The 26,163-nt window shown below is 25.9% G+C and overlaps 1 pseudogene; it reads right to left on the minus strand.

Moving 5' to 3' along the window:
• LOC131182984 (extracellular ribonuclease LE-like) overlaps positions 1-24,060 on the minus strand; it is a 42,096-nt pseudogene extending 18,036 nt beyond the window's left edge.
• Positions 24,061-26,163: the final 2,103 nt, after the last annotated feature.

The following is a 26,163-nucleotide window of genomic DNA, read 5'->3' on the forward strand; positions in this document are numbered from 1 at the left end:
AAATTAAAAGGCCTAGATTAAAATGTACAAAAATTAATTTAACCAACCTCTACTCCAAGGGTGGAAAATTAAATCATAAGAAAATAGATGGCTAAAATCACTTTTACCATTTTGTAATTTTCACTTTTAATCCTAAGGTCTAAATTAATCCTTACAAAAATTAATGATCAAGATTGAAAGGTGTAAAATGCATTAACTAATTTTTAATCTAGGGGTGGGAATCAAATCCTAAGAAAATTAAAAGTTAAAATTAAATTTGTTTTCATTCTCTCAAATCTAATGGCTAAGAAATAAAATTAAAAAGAAAATAAAGTGTAGGGATTAATTAAAACAATTTTACTCGTTTTCTTTAATTTTTAAAATTAAATTTTAAATCTAAAAATGAAATTCTATTTTCATAAAATTGATGGTCAAAATTAAAATCAAATTACAATTTAGAACTAAAATAAAAGTGGAATTTAATTAAAAAAACTTAAATGAGCTAGGGAATTAAAAGTAAAATTAAAATAAAATTGAAAATTAAATTAGAATTAAAGTAATAGTGAAAACAAGAATCCAATCGACAAAATTGTATTTAATTATTTATTATTTTAATTAATTAAATTTTTATTTATTATTTTTTTAAGCCAAACAAAATAGAGTGTCCTAAAAAAAAGATTTTATTGACCTGAATAAAATATAGTGTCTATAGAGGGCTACCAAAAGCTTCATCAAGATTGAACTATAAGCTTTCATCCTCATCCAACTTTCAGAGATTATGGGTTTCTAATACGCTTATCTAATTTCTTTTATAATTTTAGTGAGAATATGCTGTTTATAGCTGTATTAATAGGCCAAAAATAAAAGGTTTTAGAAATGAGTATCTGTCAATCTTATCAGTCTATATTATCCATGGCATTGTTTAACCATTTCCTCATTATTGGCATATGTCGGTTGTCCCTATTTTCGTACATGGGTTTTCATTTTTGCTTTCCTTCTTTAGCCAATGTGATCATAATTGACCATAATCTTGATCCTTGCCTCAATAGTTGATATTAAATTGTACAAAATTTGTCTTCTTTACTTTCACTAGTTCTTGATCAAATGGTGGGAATTAAATCTTTTAAAAAAATGAGGACTGGGGTTTAATGGTACTAACATTTGTCTTTATTTCTTTAACAAACCCCCAATCTAATGGTCCAAAATTAATTCCTAAAATATTTAATTGCTAAGATTAATTTGGGACTATTTTGTCTTATTACTTTTTGATCCAAGGGTCTAGATTTACTTTTACAAATTAAAGGGCCTCGATTAAAATGTACAAAAATTACTTTAGCCAACTTCTAATCCAAGGGTGGAAAATTAAGTCCTAAGAAAATAAATGGCTAAAATCACTTTGTACCATTTTGGCTTTTTCACTTTTAATCCTAAGGTCTTAATTAATTCTGATAAAAATTAATGATCAAGATTAAAATGTATAAAATGCTTTAACTAATTTTTAATCTAGGGGTGGGAATCAAATCCTAAGCAAATTAAAAGTTAAAATTAAATTTGTTTTCATTCTCTTAAATCTAATGGCTAAGAAATAAAATTAAAAAGAAAATAAAGTGTAAGGATTAATTAAAACAATTTTACTATTTTTCTTTAATTTTTAAAATTAAATTTTAAATATAAAAATGAAATTCTATTTTTATAAAATTGATGGTCAAAATTAAAATCAAATTACAAATTATAAATAAAATAAAAGTGGAATTTAATTAAAAAAACTTAAATGATCTAGGGAATTAAAAGTAAAATTAAAATAAAATTGAAAATTAAATTATAATTAAAGTAATAGTGAAAACAACAATCCTATCGATAAAATTGTATTTAATTATTTATTTTTTTAATTAATTAAATTTTAATTATTTTTATTTTTATAGGGCCAAACAAAATATAATGTCTTAAAAAAAAAGATTTTTTGGTGCAAAAAAAATATAGTGTCTACAGAGGGCTACGAAAAGCTTAATCAAGATTGAACTATTAGCTTTCATTCTCATTCAACTTTCTGAGATTATGAGTTTCTAATACTGATATGTAATTTCTTTTATAATTTTAGTGAGAATATACTATTTATAATTGTATTAATAGGCCAAAATGGAAAGTTCTGGAAATGAGTATCTGTCAATCTTATCAGTATATATTATCCATGGCATAGTTTAACCATTTCCTCATTATTGGCATATGTCGGTTGTCCCTCCTTCCCTACATGGGTTTTCAATTTTCGCTTTCCTTCTTTAGCCAACATGCTCATAATTGACCCCAATCTTGATCTTGCCTCAATGGTTGAAATTAAATTGTACAAAATTTGTGTGGAAAATACTTAAATAGCATTTTAAACCATTTTAAAATTGTTGGGGAATAGAGTGAAAGGTAATGTTAATTTTTTTTTCTATTTTTCTTCTATGCACTTTTTCGCACAAATTAATTCTTAATCCTATTTTATTGTAATTTTATAAAATATTGTAACTATAAGGATGGGAATTACACTTCAAATTGTGAATCTAGTAATCCCTTCAATCAAAATAAGGTAACTCCCTATTCTATTATCAGAATTTTTTTTTAATTTTATTGAGTATATTGATTCATTATGATGAACAGTATTACAGTGCACACTTTTTATTATAAAATTTTTATGTTTTTTTATATTTAATTTTATTCACTTATTATAATTATTAGGGCATTATAGGAGTCTATTTGACATTATTGTTTGAGCTTATAATGAGAAAAATATTATAAAAATTTTATAACAAAAAAGTGTGCATTGTAATATTGTTCATCATGATGAATCAATATACTCAATAAAATTGCAGAGAAAAAAAGAAAAAAAAAAGAAGAAAATCTAATAATAGAATAGGGAATTACCTTATTTTGATTGAAGGGATTGCTAGACCAAAGCCCATGAATGACAAAATTAGCAGCAGGTTTTCCAGTGATTAGGTAGCAACAACTTTGCTTTGTATCACAGTATGAACCTAGCCACTGTATCACAAACAATCATTTCACTTAGAAAAATAAATTATGAAGCTTAACTATTAACTGATTAATTTACCTGTTGAACAAAGTAGAAGAAATCAAAATCTTGTGAAGCACAAAGGAGAGATAGGTAGAGGGTGTTGCAAGGATTTTGCGATCGTCAGGCAATTCTCATTGAAGTGGAAAGTGAGGAGTCGTCACTTTAATTTTGAGGGAAAATTAAAGAAAACTATTTATTATTTAAAAAATTTGAAAAGAATGTTTACCACTTCGAATCCAAATGTCTAGGGGTTAGAGTTCGTATACGTGTGGGAAAGGTATTTGGCACCCCACAGTCATCCCTAAATAGGGCAGATAGATTTAATAATATGCTCATACAAATAATTTTAATGGAGTTTAAATCATAATATTAGTTCCCTGTATTTGTTCAAAAAGAACATAAATATGGAAACACATAAATACTTTACTAGCAAGTCAAGTAAGTAAAATGATCTTAACAATGAATTTTGACTATATTTTATTTATTATAAAATGACAAAAGGTAACCAATTTTATATTGATTTTGAAATAAAAGTATAAGAATGCAAAATAAGCTTTCAAATCTGATTATTGATGAATTTCCTAAAGAAAAAAAATTTTTTTTGAAGAAGACCTAAGTGGTAATTTTGCAGTCAAATGAGATTAAATCTAAAATCTTTTACTAAAAATTTAATTTTCTAAAATTTAAGATGTGTGCAAAATAAAAGTGGACATTAAATAATTTAACAACAAAAAATTAAGTTTTGCTTAAATTAAAAGAGGTGTATGCTGAAGATGGAATTATTTTGCCAAAAGTAAAAGCCATTTTAGAAAATAACAATTTTAATCTTTATTAATTTAATTAAAAATTATTAATAAGTTAAGCATAATTTAAATGTCGCAGAGAAGAGATTGGATTAATGCAAATCAAAATTTGCATTCTTTTAATCAGTACCCCAATTAAAATGAATGTGTTAATTTAATGCCTAAAGAGTTTAATTAATCAGTAGGTATTCCCACCAAACCAAATCAAAGTCTCATAATCGATATTAATTTAACCATAATCTTAATTTTTATTAATTCAAATAAATTTATTATTTTTCAGTTTTGTTAAAAAACAAACTTTTATTAGTTCAATTATATAGCTATCGTACACTTTGTAACCCATGACTTAAACATTTTTAACAATTATAGAAATAAAATTAAATTAATATAAGTAAAGGTTTTCATTCTTTTAACCAGTATCCCAATTAAAAGAATGTATCAATTAATGCCTAAAGAGTTTAATCCACTCATGGATACCTCACTAAATAGATTCAAGATCTCATCATTAGTACTAATTAATCCCAATCTTAACCTTTATTAATTTAATTAAACTACAAAACATACATGCACTTTCACAATTAAACGTAATTTAATAACAAAAGAATTAATACATATTAAATCAAATATAATATACTTACAAATTTGCCGAAATTTTGGTAGAGTTTTTCCTAAAAAAAATTAGACATTCTCAAATTTTAACAAAATACAACCTGCACAAAATTATCATCCTCGCCTGCACATTTATTCATGCATCTTCTACCTCAACAAGAAAATCACATAAAAATAAAAATAAAATAAAGAAATTCGACTAGGGGTGGATTTTGGTTTTAGATAAAATCTTAACTTGGTGAACTTATTTTCTATTCCTTCTAACTGACCATTTTTTTACTTCGGAATTCATAACACTAAAAGCACAATGAATAGAAGAACTTCAAAAAAAAAAAAAATCTGTTTGATAATTAAAATAATAATAACTTAAGGGGTATCTCCTTATTTAAGTAATTAAAGAGTACCCTCTTCAACTATTAAAAAGAAATATTTTATACAGAAAGGACTTATTAATTTTTATCAATTTAGATGATTCAAGGTGTCTTTCCTATTTGAGTGGCTCAAAGGGAAAAAAAAACTATAAAATTATTTGGCCCAAATAATTTAATAATACTTTGAGGGCATCTCCCAATTAAGTGACTTAGAGGGTACCCCTTTAACTACTAAAAAAAGACATTTTAATAGAAATATTTTATTTGACTTAATAAATTAGGAACTATTTAAGGGGCATCCCCCTATTTAAATAGTTAAGGAGTACCCCTTTTACTACTAACAAAAAATATATATATTTAAAAAAATTATTTGATTTAAATAATTTTAATAATTAATAACAAGTAAAAGGGCATCCCCCATTTAAGTAGTTTAAGGGTATCACTTTAACTACTTAAAAAATTTGTATATAAAAATATTATTCGATTTAAATAAATTTTAATGATTAATAACAATTTAAGGGGTATCCCCCATTTAATTAGTTTGAGGGGTAGCCCCCTTTATCTACTAGAAACAAAAAATGCATTTCTAAAAAAATTTAATAAACTAGTAACAATTTAAGGGGCATCCCCCGTTTAAGTAGTTTTAGGGGTACCCCTTTAACTGTTAAAAATTCTATAGAAAAAAAAATCTTTTGTTTTGAAAATAAATTGGTTTTTCTCTATTTGTAGTTTCTATAATTTGACATGATCAATATAGTTCACACAGTGGAATATTCACTACTTTAATATTAAATCTTTGAGTATAGCTCAAGTATTATGGCCAGATCCATCACAATGAGGCAGTATTCACTTTGGCTGATGCACTATGGCCGAATCCATCACAATGAGGCATCCCAAAGTTATGGACAAAGACATTTCAAAAACTATAGTACACGTTTAACTCATGGAAACAATTTTCTATTAACATGCTATTTGTATTGAATAAGACATGTTCTAACTTTCCTGGCTTTTCACTTGTTAATAGTAACATAATTACAATTTTAAAACAGCCATGAATTTGTAAAAAAAAAAAAAAGTCCTTCAAAATGAAATTAATGATAATGCTAACAGCAAAATACGAAGTGCCGAACCTTCCCATTACCAAAATATAAAGTCCACGGAGTGTCTCCTGACATTCAAATCCTAATATGCCCATTTAAACAATAAAACAACACTTCCTAGAAAGTACTAGTAGTGAAAAGTTAGCATCTACACATATGAACGGTTAGGCATATTTGACAGTTCAGGTTCCATCTCAATCCAAAAGTGTGTGCTTGCCTTCAAACACCACACAATCAAAATTTCACATAACCCAAATAGAAGCCCATTGAAGTTGATCAATAGCAGATTAAACATAACTTGCAAACACAGAGAACAATATAAATCGTTTGATTATCCTTGTAATATATATATAAACTCAATCATTCATCATCTATGGAGAACTCACAAAGACCAATCAAGACAAAATTTCACCTGAATTTAGATGGAATGATACTTTGCTTTTGTATAAAAACGGACACTTTGGAGAAATAAGGGAACCAACAAATCTGGTCCTGAATGTGGATCTGCTTTTGCGTGTACAGGTTCTGTTGGTGGTTAAAACCATAAAAAGGAAAGAATGAGTCTTGATGTCAATGAAGGACAAGGAAGGGAACAACTTCTATGTCAAAGGAGGGGAAAGTTAGTGCAATGGGTCTCAATATGGACTATCATTGTGAAAAAAAGAGGCGCCCCATCAGGCTGCGTTAGCAAGAGGCGCTGAAAGTTGTGTCTCCACTTGGATCTAATAGAGGTAAAGTGTGAATAGGGGATAATGAAACGCTGATGGGATGTGTTTCTTATAAAACGGCGAGGGGATGAGTGTTTTGTCTAAAGCCCCTGTGATATTGTAAGGGATGGTATTTTTAAGTACTAAAAATTCTAAAATCAAGGGCCATGATTTAAGATACCAAAAGAAAGGTTGAGATTAAAAGAATGAATTTTATTTTTGATTTATTATTATTATTATTATTTAACCTTAAATCTAATGGTAAAAAAAAATCAAAGATTTAGATTAAAATAGGACTATTTTGTTTAATTTCCTTTTGATCTAAGGATCAATATTTGCTCTTACAAATTAAATCAATGGTTGAAATTAAATTGTACAAATTTGTCTTCTTTACTTTAACTAATTCTTGATCTAATGGTGGGGGAATTAAATCTTTAAAAAAAATAAGGGCTGGGATTTTATGGTACTAACATTTGTCTTTATTTCTTTAACAAACCCCCAATCTAATGGTCCAAAATTAATTCCTAAAATATTTAATGGCTAAGATTAATTTGGGACTATTTTGTCTTATTACTTTTTGATCTAAGAGTCTAGATTTGCTTTTACAAATTAAAAGGCCTAGATTAAAATGTATAAAAATTACTTTAGCCAACTCCTAATCCAAGGGTGGAAAATTAAATCCTAAAAAAATAGATGGCTAAAATCACTTTGTACCATTTTGTCATTTTCACTTTAAATCCTAAGGTCTAAATTAATTCTTACAAAAATTAATGATCAAGATTAAAAGGTGTAAAATGCTTTAACTAATTTTTAATCTAGGGGTGGGAATCAAATCCTAAGAAAATTAAAAGTTAAAATTAAATTTGTTTTTATTCTCTTAAATCTAATGGCTAAGAAATAAAATTAAAAAGAAAATAAAATGTAAGGATTAATTAAAACAATTTTACTCTTTTTCTTTAATTTTTAAAATTAAATTTTAAATCTAAAGAATGAAATTAAATTTTTATAAAATTGATGGTCAAAATTAAAATCAAATTACAAATTAGAACTAAAGAAAAAGTGGAATTTAATTAAAGAAATTAAATGAGCTAGGGAATTAAAAGTAAAATTAAAATAAAATTGAAAATTAAATTAAAATTAAAGTAATAGTAAAAATAACAATCCAATCGATAAAATTATATTTATTTATTTATTAATTAATTAAATTTTTATTTATTATTATTTTTATAGGGCCAAACAAAATATAGTGTCTTAAAAAAGATTTTTATTGGCCCAGACAAAATATAGTGTCTATAGATGACTAACTAAAGCTTCATCAAGATTGACCTATAAGCTTTCATCCTCATTCAATTTTCAGAGATTATGGGTTTCTAATACTCCTATCTAATTTCTTTTATAATTTTAGTGAGAATATGCTCTTTATAGCTCTGTATTAATAGGCCAAGATGGAAGGTTCTGGAAATGAGTTCTGTCAATCTTATTAGTCTATATTATACATGGCATTGTTTAACCATTTCCTCATTATTGGCATATGTCGACTGTCCCTCCTTCCCTACATGGGTTTTCAATTTTTGCTTTCCTTCTTTAGCCATCATGATCATAATTATCTTGATCCTTGCCCAAATTTATCTTGTATTAGATCAAAATGTTATTGCATCTCTAGCCGTGTATTTTTGTTTGAACTTATTCGCATTATAACAACAACCAAGTCTTAATTTTAATTAATTAGAATAGGCTATATGAATTATTTTTTATCATTTTCATCATTTAACTCTATTGTGCACTAAGTCCATTCACTGGCGGATTTAGGAAAAAAAAATTCGGGATGTATATAAGCAAATTATATGATATATTTGGTATATTAAAAAATAGTATGCTGAAAACTCATACAAAAGCAATTAAATTTTAAATTTAGAAAGATAAGACTCATTGTTTTGTGAGTGAATGTGCATATGCACTATAAACACACAATAATATGATCAATTTATAGAGGTCGATTGATTTCCTATTGGTAAAAATAGGTTCTCCATTAAAAAAAGGTTTCAATACTTAAATTTATTAAGGGTCAATTTAAACCAATAAATAAATGTATAAAGGTGACATAAAAAAAAGAGGGGTCAATTGACCCCTCTTTTATAGGAATAGATCAGCTGCCGAGTCCATCTTAATATTCAAAATTTGTAAATCTTGTGATACTATTTCCTTCTACGTCATCTTAGTCCTCTTCCTTTCCCTTTTCACCCATTCCCCTACTAATTTAGCACACTTCTACTTGAGTCAATTTACTCACATTGAAATTAAATTTTCTTTTGCAACAATTTTAAAAGTGTAGTATCCCAATTTGTCATGGACACAAGAAACACCAATAATAAATAAGTGGTTTTTTAGTTGTTAATTTCCTAGGTTGAATTGGAAGTATATAACTATAATTAAGGGTTTATTGAAAAGGATATAATCTAAATTATGGTAAGATAATAATTAATAATAATAATGATTTCATATGTAGGTTGGTGGAAGTGCAACGTGCAATTGAGCTCTGCCTTCATCACTCTCTGTTGGGCGTCTTCATCGGCTCGTGAATAAGCTCGGTCACAAGTTTAGTTCTGGTTCGAATTGGCCTAGAGTCAGAATTGTGAATTCGCAAGGTTTCAATCTAGCTCTAGTTTAAATCAAACAGTTCAATTTTTTTCATTTTTAAAATAAAAAGACGATTACCTTTTGGTTCGGTTCTGATTCAATTCCAGTCCGATTAAATTGAAGTTTGAATCAAAGATGAATTTAACCGATTCCAATTCAATTATGGTTTGGTTCAAATTGGTCCAATTCTGATCCAAGTTCGATTCTGAAATGGCCTTTGCTGTGTCTATATGTGTGGCATGTGTGATGTTGTTGAAGATGCGGAAGCATGAAAAACACAAGTTTAGATCATTGAAATTCAAAATTTTTTATCTAGGGTCACATGCATCATACAATATTCATTTTTATCTATTTGATTTCAATGATAAACAGCATATTAAAACTCTTTTAATATATTTTTGGATCTACATTTGCCATTTAAGATTTTAGAATTAATTAGATTAATTATTAGAACCCTAGATTAGATCAAGAAGAAGTGCACTAACCTTTTTGATGCACTGTAGTGTGTTTGGCACCTTTGGGATGCGTCTTTAGGACACCAGATGTTGTCCCTATAGCTTGTCCACACCAAGATCACCTATGGCAGCCCTTGAATAGCTTCTAAAGCTTTTTCTATTAATTAGAAAATCAAGTTTTGCCTTTTAAGAGATTAAAGATGTAAACAGGACACTAGAAACAATTTTTAGTATTTTTAATTCAAGAGATTGTTTGCTAATCTCTTGGAATTGATGAGAGATGAAGAAGAAGAGAGAATGGCAGCCTCAAGGGTGGCAGCACAAAGGGAGGCAGCAGCTGGTTGTGTTTTGTTCTTTCATCCTTACACTTATATAACTAGGTTACCACTCAAAACCTTTGCCACATGTCACTTCCTGATTGGCTCTAGGTTTAATTGACTCAATCACATTGTGCCAAGTGTCAAACCTATATTTAATCTTAATTTTAATCATCTTACATGATTAAAAGACATTTGGCAAGTTTATGTGTAGTACCATGTGAAATGACCAAAATGCCCCTGTGTCTTAATTTTGAGTTCTCAACCCAAAATAATTATTTCTCTTCTTCTAATCAATTTATATCAAATATAAATTAATTAATTAATCTCTATTAATTAATTTCTCATTAATTAAATTCATATTTAAACACTTTAAATATAAATTTAACTTATACTATACATCCAATAACCTAGATTTGGTTTCAAGCCATGCTAGGGACTTTGTAATTTAATTGCAAACCAAACCTATTTAATTAATCAATTAAACTCTTTAATTAATTAATTAAATCATATTTAATTTGGTGATTACTTGTGTATGTGTGTGACTTAATAGGCTCATCACTAATTGGCAATGAGACATGATATCAACTCTTAATATCATCAGAACTCTTTCTTACCATAAATGATTTCTCTAAACTATTTTATGCACCTCATAGACCATGGTTAACACCTAGCATAACATGCCATGGCCACCCAATCAGTAATAAAGTTTACCTTAAATGAACCTATAATCATATGTTACCATGCACTAGAATCTCTTTATTACAAAATCCCAATTCGAGCTGGAGTCATGGTTTATGTCAAACCCCATTTGCTATGAATATTATGTTCTCTTTTAATTTCAGTTCTTGATTAAAAGATTTTTCTCATTAGAAACTCTTTTCTGAATAAATCTATCTGTCCTGGCCAGGAACTTGAAACATCAAGAACAATTAAATAAACATAGGATTTTATCCCTATTTACTTAGAGGAACAGATTCCATCTTGATCAACACCTACCTCTATATATAACTAGTAGGAGCCAACACATGCCCATATACCCATACACAGTACAAGTATGAAAGCAGTATCAAACTCAAACCACCTATATACAAGATAACTGTGCTATCTTAGGTCTAAAGATTATATGCACTGATATGATTTATGATAATACATTGACAAGAGTAAACTCCATGTGCTTGTCATAAATGTCACTGGTTCGGCCTACTTATCATGTATACTCCTATCATGTTTGTCATATGGCATGAGACTCATCATTCCATCTTATTTACATCTCATATAAATAACTTGGGAACAAACATGATTACAATCTTTCTGGATAAGTCATGTCCTTATTGTGAAGTATCCTCGATTGTGAACCTATTTATGATACTTTGTGCTAGAAATACTGTCACTCATATTCTTAACAACTTAATAATAGAATTTCTAACAAAATATCAATGGACATTTTCTATTACACATAAATATATTATGTAAATGGAAAAATAAAAATGCATTTTATTAATAAAACATGTACAAGATACATACTAAATGATATGCTCCAGGGCATACTACTAACAGCTGTGAGACACTATACAAAGTTATCATTTTTTTTTTTGTCATATATGTGGAAAAAAAAAGGACGAAACAAAATAACTTTGTTGGTGAAGGACTAATTTGACATAGAAAGATTACTAATTTATACTATATATAACTATGGGAAGGGGGAACATTGGCTTTGCCAAACATGCCCTTCATCAAATTAATTATAATTATGTTTTTATTATTTAAATTAATTCTAATGTTTCTATAAATTTAAAATTTTTAATTTTAGAGTTCACTAAATTTAAAATTCTTAGTTTTACTTATATTTAACTTCAATTAAATATAAATTTTTTCATAATATGTAATTAACTAAAACAAGAAAATAATAAGGAAAAATAAAAAGAAAACATTTTAAATAAAAGTATTTGTATTAAATAATATGACAATAAAAATTTCAAGATATGAACATAATAAAAATGAAAATTTTATAATGATAATGCACCATCTTAACAAAAATACATTTCAAAATTGTTCTATTTTCTAATTTTATAAATAATTGTCTTTCACTTTAATCTTGCTATTCAATTTCATTATGCAAGTTAATATTATTTTAATTATGAAAAATTAAAATAAAATATATGCAAATCCAACTTACTTTTTTTAAAAAGTAAAATGATAGAGTTTGAACAAATTTAACACAATGAAACTAATTTACATTTATTATTAATTTATTTTGATTTTTAAACATTTTCACTTATTTGTATTTTTAAAACATTATTATATCTTTTTTTACTATATTACATTTCATATTATAATTAAGTTAACACTATATGTTAATAATATAACACATAACTTTCATAAAAAGGAAATGATTGGATTAAAAAATAATTTTTAAATTGATAAATATTTTATTTATATAATTAATTAAAATGACATTAAAATTAATAGTTTATTTAAATAATTAAATATAATATTTATAATACTATGATAATATTATATAATATATAAAAAATTAATAAAAAATTATATAAAAAAAATTAAATCATGAGTATCTATATCGAGTATAGTAACAGGCAACACTTTGTAAAAAAAATAGTAAAATAATAAAGAAGAAACAAACCAAAGGGCTTATTCTTTTTTCCCTTCTAACAAAAAAAAAAAAAAAAAAAAAAAAAAAAAACCTTCTTTTCAAGGGTACAGTAGAGGTTCAGCTATGAATTGAAATTTAATTAAAATTGAATTAATCTAATTTAAAATTAAAATTAGATTAAAATAATTACAGTTAATATATAACTGAAATTAAATTTGAATTGAGTTTGAATCAAATAGGAATTGGACGGTAACCAATAAGTTCACTTTGGAACAAAAAATAGAATTTCCTTCTTTTTTTTTTTTTTAAATAATCACTGAGCTTATCAAAACGGAAATAAATTAAATAAAAAAAAAAGAAGCAAAATTGAGGACCCTTCAATCCAACTCCAATCCTCTTGGTCTTGAAACTGGAACTGGACAGTGGCCACCATAGGCGGAGAGCAATGGCAGAGATTATGCTTGACTCTATTCGGGATTAAGGTTAAAAATTTGATCTAAAATCACTTTAAATAAAAAAAATATTATTTTAAAAAATTTTAAAAATTTATTTTACTGTTTTGAGATTCTTATAATTAAAATGTTTGCAGTTAAGAAAAAAGAGAGAAAAATGATAAGAGAAGAAAAAAAAGGTCAATTTCTTTATTTTATTTAAAAGAAAAGAAAGAAAAAATAAAAATTCAATTCCCTTATTTTTGTAAGAAGCGAAAAGAAAAAGAAAAATCTTGCAAAGATTTGTGTGAAAAATATTTAAATAGCGTTTTAAACCATTTTAAAATTGGGGGGAATAGAGTGAAAAGCAATTTTTTTTTTCCTGTTTTTCTACTATGCACTTTTTCGTACAAATTAATTCTTAATTTTATTTTATTGTAATTTTAATAAAATATTGTAACTATAAGGATGGGAATTATGCTTCGAATTGTGAATCTGGTAATCCCTTCAATCAAAATAAGGTAACTCCCTATTCTATTATCAGATTTTTTTTTTTTTAAAACTTCATTGAGTATATTGATTCATTATGATGAACAATATTACATTGCATACTTTTTTGTTATAAAATTTTTATGTTTTTTTATATTTATTTTATTCACTTATTATAATTATTATGGCATTATAAGAGTCTATTTGACATTATTGTTTGAGCGTATATGAAGAAAAATATTATTTAAAAGATTAATATTTATGAAGAATCTTTAATTAATGTATATTTTGTATTAAGTAGAGGGAGAGAAAAATCATAGGGGAAGGGGGAAAAAAAGATGATTCTCTTGTTTTATTGGAAGGACAAAAAGAAAAGAAAAAAGGAAAAATTAGAAGTGCATTTCACCCTGTTTTGTAAGCAAGAAAAATATGAAAAGAAAAAAAATTATTTGAATTTGTATAGAAAGCCATTTCATTTTCCACTCAAATTGAGTGAAAAATAATGTAAAATAATATTAATTTTTCCTATTTTCCCTCTATACCCTTTATTCTTCAAATAATTATTCTTTTGCGTACTGCTTTGAAATCTATACCATTCATTTGAAGTGTCGTTGTGTGGTGTCTGGCATGGGGATAAAGATTTCAACGACGAATTGGCATTGACAACCAGCATCACTTGAAAGTAATGAAATTGCTATTGACAATTAGCATCACATAGAGGAACCTTCATGGCAAGGTCTTGGAATTAATTTAATGATATTGTGATACCGAAGATGTTGTTAAGATTATAAGATTTCGAGTTCAAATTTAAATTGGAACTAATTATAAAAAAAAAAAAAGTAAAAAATTAAGGTTTTGTGAGATGTAAAATTGTAATTCAAGCCGGTGCATGAATTTGTTTTCTCACAACAAATGTATGTGAATAGGCTCAGTCATCAGTTTGGTTCTAGTTCGAATTGACTCAGAATTAACAATGTGAATTCCCAAGGTTCTGATCCGATTCTAGTTTAAATCTAACAGTTTATTTTTTTTTTAATTTTTATTTTTAAAATAAAAAAGGCGATTCAATTTGAAACTGTCCAGTTTGGTTCTAATTCAATTCTAATACAATTCAATTTAGGTTTGAGTCAAAGACGAATTTAACCGATTCCAATTCAATTATGGTTAGGTTTAAATTAGTCCAATTCTAATCTAGATCTGATTCTAAATCGACCCTTGGCTATGTCTATAGCTATGGCATGTGTAATGTTGTGAGACACTATACACAGTTGTTAGATTTTTTTTTTTCTCATATATGAGAAAAAAGTAATGGACGAAACAAATTAACTTTGTTGGTGAAAGACTAATTTGACATAGCAAAATTACTAATCTATATCATATATAAATGTGGAAAGGGGGGAACATTGGCTTTTCCAAAAATGCCATTTATTCTTCAAATAAATTATAATTATATTTGTATTATTTAAATTAATTTTAATATTTGTATAAATTTAAAATTCTTAATTTTAGAATTCACCACATTTAAAATTCTTAGTCCTACTTATACTTAACTTCAATTAAATATAAAATTTTTATTAGATGTAATTAACTAAAATAAGAAAATAATAAGTAAAAAAAAAGGGAAACATTTTAAATAAAATTAATTGTATTAAACAATATGACAATATAAAATTTCAAGATATCAATATAATGAAAATGAAAATTTTATAATGATAATGCACCATATTAACAAAAATACATTTTAAAAATTATTCTATTTTCTAATTTTGTAAATAATTTTCTTTTACTTTAATCTAGCTATTCAATTTCATTATACAAATTAACATTATTTTGAATTATAAAAATTAAAATAAAATATATGCAAATCAAACTTAAAAAAAGGAAAAATTATGGAGTTTGAACAAATTTAATTAAATGAACTAATTTACATTTATTATTAATTTATTTTAATTTTTAGATATTTTCACTCATTTATATTTTTAAAACTTATTATTATATCTTTTTTTTAATATTTTATTTCATATTATAATTAAGTAAACATTATATGTTAATAATATAACACATAACTTTCACAAAAATATGATTGAATTAAAAAAATAATTCTTAAATTGATAAATATTTTTATTTATATAATTAATTAAAATGACATTAAAATTACAAGGATGGGAATTATCTTTCAAATTGTGATTCTAGCAATCCCTTCAATCAAAATAAGGTAACTCCCTATTCTATTGTCAGATTTTTTTTTTAATAACTTTATTTACTATATTGATTCATTATGATGAACAATATTACAGTGCACACTTTTTTGTTATAAAATTTTTACGTTTTTTTATATTTATTTATTCACTTATTATAATTATTATGGCATTATAAGAGTCTATTTGACATTATTATTTGAGCTTATATTAAGAAAAATATTATTTAAAAGATTAATATTTATGAAGAATCTTTAATTAATGTATATTTTGTATTGAGTGGAGGGAGAGAAAAATGATAGGGGAAGGCGGAAAAAAAGATGATTCCCTTATTTTGTTGGAAGGACAAAAAGAAAAGAAAAAAAAGAAAAATTAAAAGTGCATTCCGCTCTGTTTTGTAAGAAAGAAAAATATGAAAAGAAAAAAAAAATTATTTGGATTTGTATAGAAAGCCATTTCATTTTCCACTCAAATTGAGCAAAAAATAATAGAAAATAGTATTAATTTTTCCCATTTTCCCTCTATATCCTTTATTCCTCAAATAATTATTCTTTATTTATTCAATATTGGAATAATTATAAAAATGTAATAATTTTCTTTCCTCAATTTTCCTTTTATCAAAACATGAAAAATCACTTCCTTTCCTTTTATTTTCTTTACTTTCTATATGGATTTTACTTTCCATAAAATCCCACTCACTTTTACTTTCCATAAAATCCCACTCACTTTTTCTTCCATAAGTTTTCTATTTACATAGAAATAAAAGCTGGCAAAGTAAAAGTGACTGAAATTATAAGGAAAATAAAATCTCTATCGAAATGAAAATTATTTTTTTTCATAGAGAAAAGAAGGAAAGGAAGTAATTTATTTATTCATTTATTTTCCATGTTTGTATAAAAAGAAAATTGAGAAGAGAAAATTATTGCATTTTACAACTATGCCCAAATAAATAAAAAAAATTATATTAAAAAATAACTATTTGAGGAAAAAAGGGCATAGAGAAAAAACAGGAAAAAGTAATATTGTTTTTCACTATTTTCCGTTCAATTTGAGCAGAAAGTAAAATGGCTTTCCATACAAATCCAAATAATTTTTTTTTCTTTTCATATTATCCTTCTTACAAAACAGGGCAGAAATGCACTTTCATATTTTTTTTCCCTATCATTTTCCTCTCCTTTTTAGTCAATGCAAAATATAACTTAATTAAAGATTCTTAATAAATATTAATTTTTAAGATAATGTTTTTCTCAATATAATAAGTGAATAAATTAAATATAAAAAATAACCAAACATAAAAATTTTATGACAAAAAAGTGTGCACTGTAATATTATTCATCATGATGAATCAATATACTCAATAAAGTTACAGAAAAAAAATCTAAAAATCTAATAATAGAATAGGGAGTTACCTTATTTTGATTGAAGGGATTGCCAGAATCACAATTTGAAGGGTAATTCCGATCCTTGTAATTAGGCCAAAGCCCATGAATGACAAAATCGGCAGCAGGTTTTCCAGTGGTTGGCTAGCAGCAACTTTGCTTTGTGTCACAGTATGAACCTGGCCACTGTATCACAAACAATCATTTCACTTAAAAAAAAAAAATATGAAGCTTAACTATTAACTTATTAATTTACCTGTTGAACAAAGTAGAAGAAATCAAAATCTTGTGAAGCACAAAGGAGAGATAGGTAGAGGGCTACCAAAAGCTTCATCAAAATTTAATTATAAGCTTTCATCCTCATTCAACTTTCAAAGATTATGAGTTTCTAATACTCTTATCTAATTTCTTTTATAAAGGTTTTTTTTAGTGAGAATATGCTGTTTATAGCTGTATTTATTGGCCAAAATAGAAGGTTCTGGAAATGAGTATCTGTCAATTTTATCAGTCCATATTATCCATGGCATTGTTTAACCATTTCCTCATTATTGGCATATGTCGGCTGTCCCTCCTTCTCTACATGGGTTTTCAAATTTTCCCTTTCCTTCTTTAGCCATCATGATCATAATTGACCCTAATTTTGATCCTTGTCCATATTCATTTTGTATTTGATCAAAATGTCATTGCATCTCTAGCTGTGTATTTTTGTTTGAGCTTATTCGCATTATAATAGCAACCACGTCTTAATTTTAAATTAAGTAGAATAGATTATATGAATTCTTTTTCGTCATTTTCATCATTTAACTCTATTGTACACTAAGTCCATCCAATGGTGGATTTAAGAAAAAAAATTTTCAGGATATATATGGGAAAATTATATGACATATTTGGTATATTAAAAAATAGTATGCTGAATACTCATACAAAAGTAATTAAATTTTAAATTTAAAGAGATGAGACTCACAGTTTTGTGAGTGAATGTGCGCATACACTATAAACACACAATAATTTGATTAATTTATAGAGGTCGATTGATTTCCTATTAGTAAAAATAGGTTCTCCATTAAAAAAAGTTTTCAATACTTAAATTTATTAGGGGTCAATTTAAACCAATATATAAATATATAAAGGTGACTTAAGAAAAATGAGGGGTCAATTGACCCCTCATTTTTCTTAAGTCACCACCCCTCTTTTATTGGAATAGATCTGCCACCGAGTCCATCTTAATATTCAAAATTTTAAATTTTGTGAAACTACTTCCTTCTTCGTCATCTTAGTTCTCTTCCTTCCCCTTTTCACCTCTTCCCCTACTAATTTAGCACACTTCTACTTGAATCAATTTACTCACATTGAAATTAAATTGTAACACTCTAGGTAAATCCCACATCGACAAAACACGGGAGAGATGCTGGGTTTATAAGTTGATGGTTCGTAACCCCTATTGACGCGTTTTAAAACCATGAGGGCTTCGGCCTAGAGCGAACAATATCACTAGTGGGCCGGGCCATTACATTTGTGGTATCAGAGTCGCTCCGCTTGCAACCTTGAACGATGGTGGGCAAACCTCAGCGAGGACGTTGAGTCCCATAAGGGGGGTGGATTGTAACACCCTAGGCAAATCCCATATCAACAAAACACGAGAGAGATGCTAGGTTTATAAGTTGGTGGTTCGTAACCCCTATTGACGCGTTTTAAAACCGTGAGGGCTTCGGCCCAGAGCGGACAATATTACTAGTGGGTCGGGCCATTACATAAATTTTCTTCTGCAACAATTTTAAAAGCATACCATCCCAATTTGTCATGGACACAAGAAACAACAATAATAAATAAGTGGTTTTTTGTTGTTAATTTCCTGGATTGAATTGGAAGTATATAACTATAATTAAGGGTTTATTAAAAAGGATATAATCTACATTATGGTAAGATAATATTTAATAATAATAACGATTTCATATGTAGGCTGGTGGAGTTGCAACGTGCAATTGAGCTCTGCCTTCATCACTCTCTGTTGGGCGTTTTCATCAGCTCGTGAATAGGCTCGGTCACTATTTTGGTTCTTGTTCGAATCGGCCTAGAGTCAGAATTGCAAATTCGCAAGGTTCCAATCCGGTTCTGGTTTAAATCTAATGGTTCAATTTTTTTTTTTAATTTTTAAAATAAAAAGGTGATTTAGCCTGGAACCATCTGGTTCAGTTTTGATTCAATTCCAATCCAATTCAATTGAAGTTTGAATCAAAGATGAGTTTAACCAAGTCCAATTTAATTATGGTTTTGTTCAAATTGATCCAATTTTGATCCAGGTGTGATTCTGAATCAGCCTTTGCTAGGTCTATATGTGTGGCATATGTGATGTTGTGAGACACTATACAAAGTTGTCATTTTTTTTTCTCCTATATGTGGAAAAAAAAAAGGGATGAAACAAAACAACTTTGTTGGTGAAGGACTAATTTTACATAGAAAGATTACTAATTTATACTGTATATAAATGTGGGAAGGGGGGAACATTAGCTTTGCCAAACATGCCCTTCATTCTTCAAATTAATTATAATTATGTTTTTATTATTTAAATTAATTTTAATGTTTCTATAAATTTAAAATTTTTAATTTTAGAGTTCACTAAATTTAAAATTCTTAGTCCTACTTATATTTAACTTCAATTAAATATAAATTTTTTTATAAGATGTAATTAACTAAAATAAGAAAATAATAGATAAAAAAATAAAAAAAAACATTTTAAATAAAATTATTTGTATTAAACAATATAAAATTTCAAGATATCAATGTAATAAAAATGAAAGTTTTATAATGATAATGCACCATATTAAAAAAATACATTTCAAAATTGTTCTATTTTCTAATTTTATAAATAATTTTCTTTCACTTTAATCTAGCTATTCAATTTCATTACGAAAGTTAATATTATTTTAATTATGAAAAATTAAAATAAAATATATGTAAATCACTTTTTTAAAAAAAGAGTAAAATAATAGAGTTTGAACAAATTTAATACAATGAACTAATTTACATTTATTATCAATTTATTTTGATTTTTAAACATTTTCACTTATTTATATTTTTAAAACTTATTATCATATCTTTTTTTACCATATTACATTTCATAATATAATTAAGTTAACACTACATGTTAATAATATAACATAAAACTTTCATAAAAAAAATGATTAGACTAAAAAAATAATTCTTAAATTGATAAAATTTTTATTTATATAACTAATTAAAATGAGATTAAAATTAATATTTTATTTAAATAATTAAATATAATATTTATAATACTATGATAACATTATATCATATAAAAAATTAATAAAAAATTATATAAAAAAAATTAAATCATGAATATGTACATCGAGTATAGTAACATGCAATGCACTTTGTAAAAAAAAAAAAGTAAAATAATAAAGAAGAAGAAAAAAAACAAAAGGCTTATTATTTTTTCCCTTTTAACAAAAAAAAAATTCTTTTCAAGTGAATAGTGGAGTTTCAGCTATGAATCGAAATATAATCAAAATTGAATTTATCTAATTTAAAATTAAAATTAGATTAAAAATAATTACAGTTATATTAACTGAAATTAAATTTGAATTCATTTTGAATCAAATAGGAATTGGACGCTAAACGATAAGTTCACTTTGAAGGGAATTGTATAACAATGAAATGGCCATTGACAATTAGTATCACTTTAAAGTAATAATATTGCTATTGACAATTAGCATCATATAGAGGAACCTTCATGGGTAAAGTCTTGGAATTGTGTATTTTAACTTCATCAAATTAAGATAAGGATTTTAAAATGAATGAGTTTTACTTCAATGAAGTTGTTATTAAGATTATAAGATTTCGAGTTTAAGTTTCAATAAGAACTTATTATAAAACAAAAAAAGTGAAGTAAAAAATTAAGATTTTATGAGATGTAAAATTGTAATTCGGGCTTGTGCATGAATTTACTTTCTTACGACAAATGATACGTGAATAGGCTTGACTATCGGTTTGGTTTTGATTTTAATCGGCCCAGAATCAGAACTGCAAATCCCCAAGGTTCTGGTCTGACTATTATTCAAATCTAATAGTTCATTATTTTTTTTTTAAATGTTAAAATAAAAAAGGCAATTTAGTCCAAAACTGTCCGGTTTAGTTCCGATTCAATTTCAGTCTAATTCAATTTTGGTTTGAGTCAAAGACGAATTTAACTGATTCCAATTCAATTATGATATGGCATAAATTGGTCTAATTCTGATCTGGGTCCAATTCTAAATCAGCTCTTGATTGGGTCTATGTGTGTGGCATGTGTGATGTTGTGAGAGACTATTCACAAAATTTTTTTTTTTCTCATATATGTAGGAAAAAGAAAGGGATGAAACAAAATAACTTCGTTGGTAAAAGACTAATTTGACGTAGAATGATTACCTAATAAAATAATAAAGAAGAAGAAACAAACCAAAAAGCTGATTCTTTTTCCCCTTCTAACAAATAAAAAAACTTCTTTTCAAGTGGGCGGTGGAGGTTCAACTCTGAATTGAGACTGAATCAAAATTGGATTAATCTAATTTAAAATTAAAATTAGATTAAAAATGATTACAATTATATTAACTTAAATTAAATTTGAATTGAATTGGAATCAAATTGTAATTGCACTGTAACTAATAAGTTCACTTTTGAACCAAAATTAAAATTTTCTTTTTATTAAAAAAAATTATCAGCGAATTTGATCAAAATCAGAATAAATTGGGAAAGAAAACCATGATCGAAATTGAGGACCATTCAACCCTAACTCCAGTCCCCTTCGTCTTGCAACTAGAACTGAACAGTAGCCACCTGAACAGTGGCCACCGTAGGCGGAGAGAAATGGCTGAGATTATGCTCGACTCTATTGGGGATCGTGGTTAAAAAGTTGATCTAAAATCACTTTAAATAACAAAAAAAAAATACTACTTCAAATATTATTAAGAGAAGGAAAAAAAAAAGTCCATTTCTTTATTTTGTTGGAAGAAAAACGAAAGAAGGAAAAAATAAAAATTGAATTCCCTATTTTGTAAGAACAAAAAAAAAAAAAAAACTTCTGACGATTTGTGTAGAGAATGCTTAAAAAGCAATTTGAACCATTTTACAATTAGGCGGTATTTTAATTTAAAATTTCAAATTGAAAGTATGCGTAATTGAAAGATTTATTCAAATTTATATAGCAAAATATTATTTTATTAGTATAACTCTATCAAATATAAAAATGATCTAACTGTGAAATTATATTATAAATAATCTATCATACTATTTAGCAATAAAATTATATCATACTATTCAAAATAGCCATTTTTTAATATAATTTTATTTATTCAATGTAAACATAATAATAAAAATGTAATAATTTTTTCTCTTCATTTTTATTTCCATCAAAATATGAAAATATATAAATCATTTCTTTTCCTATGAAAAAAATTTACAAGGAAAAATAATAATTTTCCTTTCTATTGAGATTTTACTTTCCATATAATTCCACATACTTTTCATTCATTAACTTTCCCATCTACATAGAAATGAAAGCCGGGAAAGAAAAAGTAATTGAAATTATAAGGAAAATAAAATTCCTATGGAAAGATTATTATTTTTCATGTTTGTAAGGAAAAATAAATCACTTTTCCTTACAAACATGAAAAATAATAATCTTCCTTCCCATAGAAATTTTATTTTCCTTATAATTCAAAACACTTTTTCTTTTCCAACTTTCATTTCTATGTACACGGTAAAGTTAAGGAATGAAAAGACAATGGAATTATATGAAAAGTAAAATATCTACGGAAAGGAAAATTATTAATTTTCCTTATAATTTTGTTTCATAAGAAAAGAAAAGGAAAGGAAGTGATTTGCATAATTTTTCATGTTTTGATGGAAAGAAAAGCGATGAAAGTAAATTATTACATTTTTACTATTATGCTCAAATTAAATAAATAAAATTATATTTAAAAATAACTATTGGAGGAAAAAAAAAACATAGAGAGAAAACATAAAAAATTAACATTATTTTTTACTATTTTTGCTTACTTGGGGCAAAAAATAAAATGATTTTCCACGTAAATTTTCATATTTTTTTTTTCATTTCATCTTTTTCTTCTTATAAAACAGGGCGAATTAGACTATTTTATTTTCATTTTTTTTTCCTTCAAAAAAAACAAGGAAATTGTCTTTTTTCCCCGTCTCCTATCATTTTCCTCTTCCTTTTCCTCAATACAAAACATGCATTAGTTAAAGATTCTTAATAAATATTAATTTTTAGATAATGTTTATCTCAATATAAACTTAAAAATAATGTCAAATAGACTCTTATAGTGCGATAATGATTATAATAAGTGAAAAAATAAAATATAATTTTAAAAATTAAATAAATTAAATACAGAACATAATGAAACATAAAAATTTTTTAACAAAAAAGTTATGCACCGTAAATAGTTCATCATGTAGAATCACTATACTCAATAGAGTTCAAAAAAATATATATGTATATCTGATAATATAATAGGGAATTACCTTATTTTGATTGAAGGAATTACCAGAATCACAATTTGAAGGGTAATTCTCATCCTTGTAATTATTAGGCCAAGGCCCGTGCATGCCAAAATCAGCACCAGGTTTTCCTTAGGCCACTGTATCATAAACAATCATTTCACTTAAAAAATTATATATAAAAAAAAAACTCAAATCAATTATGAAGCTGAACTATTACCTGATTAATTTACTTGTTGAACAAAGTAGAAGAAATCAAAATCTTGTGAAGCACAAAGGAGAGATAGGTAGAGGGCTGCCAAAAGCTTCATCAAGATTGAACTCTAGGCTTTCATCCTCATTCAACTTTCTGAGATTATATATGGATTTCTAATATTCTAATCTAATTTTTTTTATGAGGATTTTTTTTAAGTGAGATTATGCTGTTTCTAGCTGTGTTTATGGTTAAAAAGTTGATCTAAAATCACTTTAAATAAAAAATACTACTTTAAATATTATTAAAAAAGTAATTTAAAAAAATTATTTTACTGTTTTGAGATTCTTATGATTAAAATGTTCTGCAGTTAGAAAAAGAGAGAGAAAAAAATGGTAAGAGAAGAAAAAAAAAGTCAATTTCTTTATTTTGATGAAAGAAAAAATAAAGAAAGAAAAATAAAAATTCAATTCTCTTGATTTTGTAAAAAATGAAAGGAAAAAGGAAAATCTTGCGAAGATTTATGTGCAAAATACTTAAATAGCATTTTTTTTTCCATTTTAAAATTTAGCGGAACAGGGTGAAAAGTAATATTAATTTTTTTTCTATTTTTCTTCTATGCACTTTTTCACACAAATTAATTCTTAATTTTATTTTATTTTAATTTTATAAAGTATTGTAACTATAAAGATAAGAATTACGCTTCAAATTGTGATTCAAGGTAACCCCTATTCTATTATCAGACTTTTTTTTTTTAACTTTATTGAGTATATTGATTCATTATGATGAACTATGTATAGTGCATCACTTTTTATACAATTTTTATGTTTTGTTATTTTTCATATTTAATTTATTCATCTAATGATTATATTCAGGAAAAAAAATTAATATTTATTAAGAATTTTTAACTAAGATATATTTTGCATTGAGTAAAAGGGAGAGGAAAATGATAGGGGAAGGGAAAAAAAATTTCTCTTATTTTGTTGGAAGGAAAAAGGAAGAAGGAAAAAGTAAAATTCCAATCCATTCTTTTGTAAGAAGGAAAATATGAAAAGAAAAAAAGTTATTTGGATTTATATGAAAAGCTATTTTATTTTCCCCCTAAATTGAGCAAAAAAATAGTAAAAAAATTTTTCTATTTTCCCTCTATGCCCTTTTTTCCTCAAATAGTTATTTTTTAATATAATTTTGTTTATTCAATATGGGCATAGTTATAAAATATAATAATTTTGTTTTCTCACTTTTCTTTTTCATACAAATATGGAAAATAAATAAATCACTTCCCTTCTTTCTTTTTCTTATGGAAAAGATTTTCCTTAAAAACATGGAAGGCAATAATTTTTGTTTCCATAGGGATTTTATTTTCCTTATGAAAATTAATTATTTTCTATATTTGTAAGGAAAAATAATTATTTTCTATCAAAAAAAAGAAATAAAGAAAGTAATTTATTTATTTTCCATGTTTAAATAAAAAGAAAAGTGAGAAGAAATAATTATTACATTTTACAACTATGCTCATGTTAAATAAATAAAATTATATTAAAAAATAATTATTTTAGGAAAGAAGGGCACAGAGGGAAAATAGAAAAAATTAGTACTGTTGTCACTATTTTCCTCAATTTGGACAGAAAATAAAATGGTTTACCATACAAATCCTAATAAGAGAATTGTCTTATTTTTCCCCCCTTCCCCTATCATTTTTCCTCTCTTACTCAATACTAAATATAACTTAATTAAATATTCTTAATAAAAATTAATTTTTTAGATAATATTTTTCTCAATATAAGCTCAAATAATAATGTCAAATAAACTCCTATAATGCCATAATGATTACAATAAGTGAATAAATTAAATATAAAAAATAACCAAACATAAAAATTTTATAACAAAAAAGCGATGCACTGTAATGTTATTCATCACAATGAATCAATATACTCAATAAAGTTACTAAAAAAAGAAAATCTGATAATAGAATAGGGAGTTACCTTATTTTGATTGAAGGGATTGCCAGAATCACAATTTGAAAGATAATTCCCATCCTTGTAATTAGGCCAAAGCCTATGAATGCCAAAATCAACAACAGGTTTTCTAGTGGTTGGGTAGCAACAACTTTGCTTTGCATCACAGTATGAACCAGGCCATTGTATCACAAACAATCATTTCACTTAAAAAAAAAAAAAAAAACTCAAATCAATTATGAAGCTTAACTATTAACTGATTAATTTACCTGTTGAACAAAGTAGAAGAAATCAAAATCTTGTGAAGCAGAAAGGAGAGATAAGTAGAGAGCTGCCAAAAGCTTTATCAAGATTG

This window comes from Hevea brasiliensis, chromosome 9 (genome assembly GCF_030052815.1).
Source record: "Hevea brasiliensis isolate MT/VB/25A 57/8 chromosome 9, ASM3005281v1, whole genome shotgun sequence".
Lineage (NCBI taxonomy): Eukaryota > Viridiplantae > Streptophyta > Magnoliopsida > Malpighiales > Euphorbiaceae > Hevea > Hevea brasiliensis.